This window comes from Mercenaria mercenaria, chromosome 8, assembly GCF_021730395.1.
Source record: "Mercenaria mercenaria strain notata chromosome 8, MADL_Memer_1, whole genome shotgun sequence".
In the NCBI taxonomy this organism is placed as follows: Eukaryota; Metazoa; Mollusca; class Bivalvia; order Venerida; family Veneridae; genus Mercenaria; species Mercenaria mercenaria.
This window is the reverse complement of record NC_069368.1, coordinates 61,761,749-61,773,409: the sequence shown is the minus strand read 5'-3', so window position 1 is coordinate 61,773,409 and position 11,661 is coordinate 61,761,749. Positions and strand designations below refer to the sequence as shown.

The window sequence follows — 11,661 nt, the reverse complement described above, 5'->3', positions numbered from 1 at the left end:
TTATACAAGAAAGTAGAAGAGAAATATGGGAATAAATTCAAAGAATATTTTATACATAACAGGAAAAGATTTTTAGATGACATTTTCATTTTATGGCCCAAATCAAGGGAGGAATTAAACATCTTCAATATAATACTAAATAAACTTCATAAAGACTTAAAATTCACTATGCAAACCAGTACGGATGAACTACCTTTCCTAGATATTTTAGTCAAACTGAAATGAATAGAAATTGAAACAGATATATATTACACACCAACAGTCAGTAAACAGTATTTATTGTTCAATTCGTGTCATCCTAAACATACAAAGCAGAATATTCCGTTTTCTCTTGCAAGACGCTTATGTACAATTATTTCGAAGAAAGACACTCTACATCTACGATTTACGGAATTGAACGAATTTCTGACATCTCAACGATATCCTTTAAAACTAATTGAAAATGGAATACAAAGAGCATTATCAATTGATCAAAAAAAAACTGAGAAAGACCAAGGAAAACAAGATGAAAATGTAATACCTTATGTATCAACACACAATCCGAAAATTTGGATTTTTTAACATAATGAGAGAAAATCTACAATATTATATAACGATGCTACAATGAAAGAAATTATTTCACAAAATAAAATCAATAAAAGCAAGAGACAACCGGCAAACTTGAACACACTACTGACAAGGGCATCATTTACAGAATCTGCAAGGAAACCAGAAATAAAGCAGTGTGGATAGAAAAAATGTGGACTGTGTAATTAACTGATAGAAGGAAATAAGTATCACCTCCGAAATGGTCGTCAATTCAATATAAAATTTTCCGGCACTTGTGAAATACAAAATGTCATATATGCTATGAAATGTTCTGGATGTTCAAAAGATAATATTGGAGAATGTGTGTGTGTTCGGGTTTAACGTCTTTCTCAACAACTTTTCAGTCATATAAACGACGGTGTCTACTTGTAGCAGTGAGCACAATGCCCAACTTTATAGTGCTGCCTCACTGGAATATCACGCCGCAGACACGTGGCATGATACCCTATCCAGTCACATTATACTGACACCGGGCTGACCAGTCCTAGCACTATCCTCTTAATGCTGAGCGCCAAGCGAGGAAGCTACTAGTACCATTTTTTTTATATTGGAGAAACGTCTAATTTAAGAAATCGAGTAACTCTTCACAACCAACATATAAGGAATCCGGAAAACGCACTTCTACCAGTCAGTCGTCACATCGCAGAATGCTCAAAAGAATTGGTTAAAAAAATCGTAATAATGGCAATTTATAAATTACAAGAATCAGACATATCCAAAAGGAGGAGAAAAGAAAACTTATTAATTCAAACTTTTTGTCCAGAACTGAATGCAAAATAATGCATCAATAAAGACATAGTGACGTTCCTTGACAAAAACTCAAAAGAGTAACGTCCCTTATTACAATGAAGCGATGTCGTTACCAAGCGACGTTACCAACGTCAACACGACAGTTTTACTCCTGAAGATCCCGTAAACGGGTGAAACCGGTCGAGTAAAATTATTTTATATTAATTAACTGGATCAGAATTATCAAATATGTAAAAAATAAAGGCATCTTTATTTATCTTTTTTTCGCTATTGAATATCCGTATTGCCAATCAATACATTTTGGATACATATATATATATATATATATATATATATATATAAACCTCCCAAAATGGCACCTCTAACGAGCGGCTACATAGAGATACTTATATCGGAAATGAGCAATTGCGGCAAATATAGGACTTATTTGTTTGGAGTTTAGTCATGAAAACCTGAGGAATGTCTTTATACATTGTGTCCAGTCATTATGTTTATCATGTTTGAGAAAGCTTTAATTTCTTGTGTGAAAAATAATTGATACAGTAAAATAGATAAAAAATCAGCTCAATCGACAGATTATGGAAATAAAGGTTATAATTGTGAATGTAATTGTTTTACCTCTTACACATGTATTAGAATAGAATAACTGTCTTAGTACCTCCGGTCAACAACCTCCTAGCCTGGGTTCCAGTCTGTCGATTTTTCATTTGCTTCTGTCCGGCAAATCGACACTCAGAAACTAAAACGACCAGTGGCAGCATTGACGCGCTCATATATATGAATAACGCGTATGTTATGAAAAAGCCAAAAGTATCAAGGCCTGAATCCGAGGCTAACAACCTCCGAACACAGAACAACCCTAATCTGTCTCCGTCTGATGTTGCTCTGCAGATCTTATACTATATATAATTATGTAGAGATAATTTATACGAATCACCCTCACGATAAGTATAACAGAACAGCTACGGTAAACGGTCTAGAAGTACAAAGAAACGTGTAATTTCCACAACGAATCAATTATCCATTGAGATAAGTTTTGATGCTGCTTCATATACAAGGGGTGTGTAAGGGAGTTAGTGGCGCAGTGGTTAGCAGGTTGGACTACAACGCCAGCGGTCCGGGTTCGATTCCCGGTCGCGGCTGATATCCCGACTAGAGTTCTGTGCTGGGTGATTTACGTGAATTGGTACTGTTTCCAGCAGTATCGATCTAGACTGAATGCTGGGGAAATAAATTAGACGCCTGTCGTGGGCTCGACTGGAAAATAGTTTTTCCATCCATTCCAGGTCCGGACTTCCGTCGAGTACCCACGTTAAACAAGAAACTTTTTTAACTTTACACGTCCTAATTTTACTACACATTTCAACTTGTTAAACAACTGCATGAATGGTTATACACAAATCTCTTTTATCATGCCTTGAACGTGGATTTGTTGAGGAATATGCACGCACGTTTCTACTACAGGGCGCCTTATCGTAATCGATCTTGTGTGATGTGACGGTGATTGGTTCGTATATTTTCTCTCTACCTATAATAATTTAGAATGCGAACTTAAATTCTCCCGGATTTCGAGTATGGGATAATCAACTGTTCTGAATATGCACACTATCTGTTTAGATTTATTCTTTCCTCGTGATCAGGTTGACATTAGAGTTCGATCCCCTGATGAGGGGTATGTTCTCCCTGACGATTAGACAAAATATATTCTGTCTGAAACCATTAGTCGCTCACCTCTGATCGAAGCGGGGAAGGCTGTAGCTACTTGCGGAGAACAAGTTTGTAATGGTACAGAATCTAGAAACTGGTTAGCTTAACTGCCCGCCGTTACATAACGGAACTATTGTTGAAAAAACAACGTTAGATCAAAACAAACAAAACAAAACTTTATACACTGATGTTTATCTTTGCATTCCTGTTAACTTTCAGAGAGAGAATACATAGCGTTTCTGTTCCCAAATACTTAAAACAAAGAGCTTGGTTCACTAATGTATGTAAATGGCACCGAATTTAGCCATATTATACAATACTTATTCTACATTGATACATATGCTGCCCGCAACAAGTAAGAACCACGCTTCAATTATAAGTAAATAACTTTAAAAAATAATGTGTTGTTATGTTTATATATTCTCCAAACATGACCCACTTTTCAAAAAAATGTGAATTTTCTATGAAATTTGAGACTTTATTTATGATTTTAGCCTTGGCGGCATCCTTTACCAGTCTTAATATTTTAACTACTACTTTGTACATTAAAAACCAACAAAAAGTGCAAAAATCCGCCAATTGTGAGCAATGCCGCCATATTAAAAAACGAAAAAAACGTCCGTCTCCGAGACACATTTTTATCCCAAATGACACAAGCCTCGATTTCGATAAAATGACGTTGAAGTTGACGTCACTTAATTAGATATTTGTTTAAAATTAATTTGTTTTTCAAGCAATAGCCATTAGTGTTAAAATCAATAATATCGGACGAAGATTTTTAAGTTTAAACGGTTTCAACATTTAGTTATCGCGCTAGTGAAGTATCACAAACCTAATGAGTGAATTAGCGAATTGTGTCCCTTTGAAATCAACACGCCATTATCGGTGGATACATGTCTGAAACTGGGTCAGAGAATACATGCAGTTATTGCTCTGAATATACGCGGATAATTAAAATGCATGGCGGATTTATTAATTGTTATGGTAAGTGTTAATTTTCATTATAAATTTATTCGTAATTGGAGGCAAAACAGAATGGACAGACCGCTTCGTTTGTTGACGTATCGAAGATACAACTTTGCAGCGAAAAAAGCAATGTTGACATTTCTATTCGACTGTCTGCTGTCAAATACTTTTAATATATTTTCTTTGTATTTGTTAATTTTCATGATGGCAGAATATACTTGTAGCCAAGAAAGTCAGGCATCTACTAAGTTAAGTACATTCTGTATGAAATTTTCTATCTAGAAATTGTAAAGAGGTAAATGAACAGGAATATTACAAGATATTGTACACTGTTTAAACTGTAACAGACGTGAACAGTTTAATAATTACATGGCCATTATGCACATACAGTAGAATCTATGAAAATTGAAAATTATAGTACAATAACACAGGGAAAGTGGTGTTTTAAATTGTCATTTTTTGTTGTTATAGCAACTAAAATAGACCTCCTGAAAATTTCTTAAAAATTCTACATGCAAATTACAATAAAAACTACCTTTTTCATTCTCACTACTGCAATTGCTGGTAGACAGCATGCTGGTAGGCTACTAAATACATGAGAAATTCTTTGTTTATATTTTTCAGGATAAACTCCAACAGTAAGAAATATAAAGGCTCACTGTAGTTTTGACTATGCTCAACAAGTATTGACCAAATACTATGTTCAGCAAGTAGGACCCTTGTATTTTAAGCCAACACATAAATGCAGATTCTTTGGAGTTGTTGTGAATCCTCATGCAGGTATAAGATTTTGAAGTTAGTGTTTACATTCATATCAGTGTCAGTATCCTCAAATGCACTTTTTCAATATCAATTTTAACTATGAAATTCCATATATCACTAATTTAAATTCCATAGTCTTGAAACAAATCATGACTCTATGAATAAAAGCTACAGGCCTGCAGTGCACATTTTACATTGGAATTATATTGACACCTTTGCAGAAATTTTGTCAAGTGAAATTATCTAAAGGAAGTTGTGTTTTGTTAAGACTTGATTTTACTAATTTCTATGTGTTTTTTTTTTCACTAAACTTTTTGTAAATTCCTGTAATTGGGTTGAAAATACTGCATTGCTTTATAATAAAGATGCTATATCATAAGCACTGTCAATTGGAATTCAATTAAATTTTGATAAATACAAGTTGATGTGAAGCATTATCTGTAAGAAAGGATGAACTGTTTGGTCAGTGTTGATTCACTCCATTTTTGATGAGTATTTAATACATTTCTTATAAACTGTTCTTGTTTTTGTATGAAAAGTACAGTACTGCTGTTGGAAGAGGAGCAAATAGTGTGGTATCTATGGTCCACCATCACTTCAAGCATCATGGCTATGGAGAAAAGAATGTTTCATTACATATGGACAATTATAGTGGACAAAATAAGAAAAGTGTTGAAATAAGGTAATAATTCCCAATAAATAAATAAATATTTATTAAGCACACAGAATATGATGTTGAAATATTTAATTTTACAGTGTGTACATACACTTCAGTTTGGAAAGTCACTAGTTCCCAGTTTATATATATAATGTGCATAATTTTATGTAAATGAAAAATAATATCTCCACTGATAAACATTGAATTACAATTTAAATATTGCATACTTACACAACATACTGTATTAAGACTTTGGTGTGTATGTATGAAAATTAGCTGTGTAGCTGGCATTTATTTGTTTTAATAAAATGATGCTATGCTATATTCTAAGGACTCACTATTGCTACTTAGAAGTTTTTGTTTAAGAATCTATTGTTTAAATATACCGTTATTTTAGCTATGGAATGTGGCTTGTTATGATGGGTATATCTGATGACTTGGAGTACAACCTGATTGAGGCCCGGCATACAGAATTCAGTCCTGCACATGTTTAGGTATATTTGGCTTGAGCCTCTTAAATCAATTATGTTATTTTATTAATAATCAAGTATTGATAAAACTTGCTGCAGAGATCATGTCTGTAAAGAGGCCACTTACATTAAAATACCACATGTTCTGTTTATTTATGTGTTGTTAAAGAGTGTCTAGCTCACTGCAAGCAAGTTAAACAGAAACAACATTATTTTAATAAAGTACCTGTTTTTTCTTAACCAGGTTAAAGAACGTTTTGTTGAAATGAGATCAAAATCATGGCCCTTACTTGATGCAGAATATGTGTGATGGTTGAATTTTTTCATGGAAAGAGGTTGTCATTACTGTAATAAAATTCTAAAATTTTATTTAATGTAATTATGTGTGTGCTGTCATATGGACAGCTGTGGTTCAGGATTGAAAAAAAGGTTATGTATTCTTTGGCTTAAATATTTGATACATTTATCATTACAGAATGTCTTCTGCATGACCTGGTATAGTATTCTTGAAGGATTATAGCTTCAACACAGAGACGGAGATTAATATTTTAGGCAGGGGGGCTGGCACGACAGGCAAATTTACCAACCGTATTACCATTCCTGAGTTGGATGCCAGTCGACAGTGGTACATGTATAATGAAATTGCGCCCCTTTGCAGCAACAGCAATGTATGCTCAAAACCATCAGTGCCAAAGCCATTAACATTGAGAACTCAAGTCATTTAAAACGAAGAATGAATGGAAAAAAATGTTTAACATTTAAAGTAATACAGAGATAGAGCTCTGAAATTTTAATTAATTTGAAAGTGTTTTTGATTTTTTGAAGATGTACTAGACCCAAATTCCATATATTTGAAAAAGATCAAATGTTACATATAGTTTCTGTAAACATTGAATTAACAATGTTATGTTGTCAACTGTACTATGCATTTGTTAAATTTTGACACAACTAATACATGTAAGGCTGAACAATAAATGTAACATATATCGTAGTAATGTACATTTTTTTCTTTACGACAGTTGGATTATATAGTTCTACGAATATTTTCTGCTGTATTCAAACTGCATGTAATCATTTCAGTCGGCAGTATCATGTTCATTTTCCCTTTTCATGAACAATTGATTTAACCTGTCTGAAATCATAATATATGTATAATTTGTTAAACATACATTGGATTATTGTGGAAACAATTTAGTTTTTGTATGCCTGATTATATATTATTGCCGTTAGTATCATCTAACTCTTTTAATACTATCAAGACATTTAATAAGGCAGTTTTCTAAATCCATTACTGTGTGTTGAATGAGATTATGTAGTATTATGTTTACTGAATTAACTGCGTAACCATGGAAACATTTTACTATTGTTCTATATTATGTCTTGAAAAAAACATTGTTTGAAGAACTCTTTTCAGTGATGCATTTTCTTTTACATGTAATGGTAAATGCTGAAAGTGATCTACAATAACTTAGCAAAAACGTCATTGTTGTCTCATTGAAGCATATATTGTAACTCCATTGAAACCATAGCAACAGAAATACATTGTATTATTTATGAATAATGATCTTCACAAACAAATTACATATGTTATTTTTCTAAAAGAATGACCTAAATTGGTTTTATTCCATAAAAAAACAGACATAATAAATATTCTTATTTTTATCTCCGTTTCCATGGCAACCATATTTTTTTGCCTCAAATTATAGGCGTTGCTTAGGGTTATATCTTAGCATATGTGAATGTTAATTATACGTTCTGATGTAATTGTTATAAGAGATTTTCCTGTTTCCATAATGAAAAAAATCTGTTGCCATGGCAACAGCAGAATTTCAAATGAATTAAAATATGAGATTTTGCATTATGAGTTGTGTACCGCCTCGGTAGCCTAGTGGTAGAGCGTCCGCTTCGAGTGCGGGAGGTCGTGGGTTCGATCCCTGGCCGCGTCATACCAAAGACGTAAAAATGGTACTAGTAGCTTCCTCGCTTGGCGCTCAGCATTTAGAGGATATCACTAGGACTGGTCAGCCCGGTTTTAGTATAATGTGACTGGGTGGGGTATCATGGTATGTGTCTACGGCGTGATATTCCAGTGAGGCAGCACTATAAAGTTGGGCATTGTGCTCAATGCTACAAGTAGACACCGTCGTTTATATGACTGAAAAATTGCTGAGAAAGACGTTAAACCCGAACACAAACACACATTATGAGTTGTTGATCATTCATTATAATAATATTTCAACAACATTTGATGTTGTGCCATTTTAACCTATAAATGAACCAAGCCCTTTAAATGTCACTGCCATGTTAACATAGATTTGAGTACGTATGCAAATATTGAACTAGTACCAATATAAAGTAAATTTCGTGGGTGTATATAAAGTAGCGTCGAAAATAATTTAATTTTGGTTAGTGAATTTGATGTCGAACATGCACGCTTTTTTGTACTACAGCCGATTTGATTTTCAGAAAGAGAATATCTCTTTATATAGGTCTTTGATCTCAGTATACTGAAAAGACTCAAATGAAACAGCTGATTTGTGAGACATGATGGCAGAGAATGGAGTATGCATGCAATGTTGAACAAGAACCAATGTGTAATAAATAAAAGCATGCATATAAAGCAGCATGTCTTCGTTGGGTTAGTGGATTTAATTTAACGCTCGATTGCACTTGTAGGCGCTTGTTCCTCAGCATATTATAATATATAAACCACACTTTATTTCCCTATTCAAGCTGAATTGAAACTAATCTTACAATCTGTACAATATGTGCGTTCCTTTATATGCACCGGCTAGGCGCGTCCCCGTAATTGCTCTGGTGTATTGTGCCGGTAATTGGCTGGAATAAATTTGATCAGCTTTTGATAGTTTATAATGAGAACTCATATTATCTTTGCTTATTATAGTTCATAATGCTTACTTGTATTACCGCAGATATCACGTATGGGAAAAACAACTGTTCTTCATTGAATGATATCCCTTGATGCATACTAATTCTATCAATTTAATGAATATTAGTGATACAGTTAACTTTCAGAAGAGAAAACATATAGCTTCTCTCGTCCCAATTAGTGAAAACGACTAAACTGTCACTGATGATTTGAGATTATGCAAGTTTTAAACAAAATCCAACGTGTGGTACAAATCGGGCGTTTATAAATAGCTGCAGAGAAACTAATTTCATTTAGGTTAGTAGAGATTTTGTTGAATATGTTCGCACGTTTATATTGTCACGCTCTGGTATATTGTGTTGACTGGTAAAACGTCTAAAAAATACAACCAAGGAAAACAATAGAAGACATAAGTTAATTTGGACTGTTCTTGAAAGGTAATGGGAAGTGCAGCATTTCTCACGCCCACTAACACCGACTTAATCGGTGTTTTGTTACAAAAACAAAATGAACGAACTCAATGATCCCAAAGGACTATATTACATGGCAACGCTGAATCCAAGTACGGGGACACTTGTTACGACCGCCAAATGGCACCAAATTACTGCTGTGATAGTTAACAATATCTATAGAAGATTCTTTGGAATCAAAGAATATAACTAAACAAAAATATACAGGCTCTGTTTAATTGTATCTTTTTATTAGAGGCAATGGAGGGTGAAATACCACTCACGCTTCCTAGCATTGGTTTACAAGTTTCTTAAGAATTTAAATTACGGAGAATTTCATAAAAGTAATACATGCGAATATCCAAGTCTTCATTATCTATTAAAGCGTCTGCGATTCTCAGGCATTATCATTAGTATAACATTTATTTGCTATCCCAATTAGATAGAAATTAACACCAGATGGGAGTTTAATTCCTTTTCTTAAAGACTGACTGAAAATAAATGCCGTCACTTCTTCTTAGAAATAACAGTATCTTTTGCTGATACTTTAATATGGCTGCACTGGACAAGGTATTGTATTCGTTTAAATGTGAGCAAGTGAGAATAAATAAGATATAATATCTACTGTGTCTTAAAACGATAGGTAGAACGTAAACCGAAATTAAATTTTTCACAAATGCATAACTGTATAAGTTTGTAAATCACTCAACAAAATTTTAAATGTAAAAGAAAAGAAACACAAGAAGAATATGCGTGGACCAGGAAAGAGACCAGAAAGACCAGAAATTGAGACAGTTATTACAAACAATTCCAGCTATAAATTAACAAAAGCTGAAGAATCACTGCTTACGAAGGGACTGAAATTCATACCAGATAGAACGAAAATAGATAAAGTGAAAATACTGGCAGATCTAGGTGAATGGGAAAGAAGAATGAAATTGCGAGAATTTTTCTATACAGAGGATGTTAAAGATGACAGTAATAGAAAAAGTGAGGATGACCCAAGAGAGCGCTTCAAACTACGCAAAAAGAGCTACTTTACACCAAACAAAGGTAGGGATATGTGGTTAGACCTATACATAGAATTGATCAAGAATGACATAGTTAATAGTTTGAAGAGATCAGGAAAACTGAACATCTCACATGATGAACAATCTGCATTCCAGTCATTACTTCATAATAATGATATCATCATCCGCCCAGCTGACAAAGGATCTGGTATTGTTATAACTGACAAGGCGGAATACATAAACAAACTCTATGCAGAAATGAAATCCAATGAATCTTACATGGAAACCGAAGAAGACCTCACTCTGAACTCTCTTAAAATAGTTAAGCAGCTAGTGAACAAAATGTATAGGGAAGGAGCTATATCGAAAGAAATGCAGGCATACCTTATTCCACGATATCCAAGGGCAGGAAAATTAAATGGCAACCCAAAACTACACAAAGCTGGTGCACCATTAAGAACCATCGTCAATGGAATAAACACACCAACTGAAAAATTAGCAGAGGTAGCTGAATATGAATTGAATGAATATGTCACGCAGTCACCGAGTTGCTTACGGACACAACAGAATTTGTAGACAAGATTTCACAGATTAAACAGCCCATTCCAAGTGACACCATTCTCTTTTGTTTTGATGTTTGCAAACTATATCCATCAGTACCAAGAGTTGAGGGCCTGCAGGCATGTGAAGAGGGGTTGACAAAGAGATCTAAGCCAATAATCCCAACTAGATATGTCCTACGAATGATAGAAACTGTACTGGACAACAACAATTTTAATTAAGGCCAAAAATACTATGTACAAACTGACGGAGTAGCAATAGGTTCGCGACTAGGAAAGAATTTTGCATGCAGCTACATGCGGAAGTGGGATGAACAACTGATGAATTTTGAGGTACAGCAATGGTTCTACAAAAGATTTATTGATGATGGATTTGGACTATGGACAGGTGGCATTGAAAAGCTGAAGCAATTTAGTGAATTTGCAAATAATATTCACCAGAACATAATAGTTGAACTGAGATGGAGTCATCAAAAATTGGAATTTTTAGATACGCTGGTTAGGTTAGAGAATGGTAATATCTATACTGAATTGTACAGAAAACCATCAGACAAACAACTCTATATACAGAAAACTTCATGTCATCCGGCACATACGAAGAAGGCATTGGCCTATGGCCTAGGTATAAGAATTAAAAGAATTTGTGAAAAAGAACCTGACTATATCAAACACAGAGGAGAACTGAAACAACAGCTAAGAAAAAGAGGATATAGTGGTAGAGAAATTGAACAACAGCTGCAACGGGTCGATAAATTAGACAGGCAGGAATTATTAAAAACAAAAAAGAAGACTGAACCAGAAGAAAAGAGGGTCCCATTAGTGCTGACCTATTCCAAAATGTTACCAGATAT

The 11,661-nt window shown here is 34.0% G+C and overlaps 1 long non-coding RNA gene across 1 annotated transcript; it reads left to right on the top strand.

Annotated features, from left to right (window-relative positions):
• LOC128559061 (uncharacterized) lies at positions 1-7,690 on the top strand. The gene is made up of 5 exons (XR_008372091.1): positions 1-4,029; positions 4,636-4,791; positions 5,313-5,455; positions 5,829-5,925; positions 6,377-7,690. It is a non-coding gene; the product is annotated as an uncharacterized LOC128559061 (long non-coding RNA).
• The last annotated feature ends 3,971 nt before the right edge of the window (positions 7,691-11,661 follow it).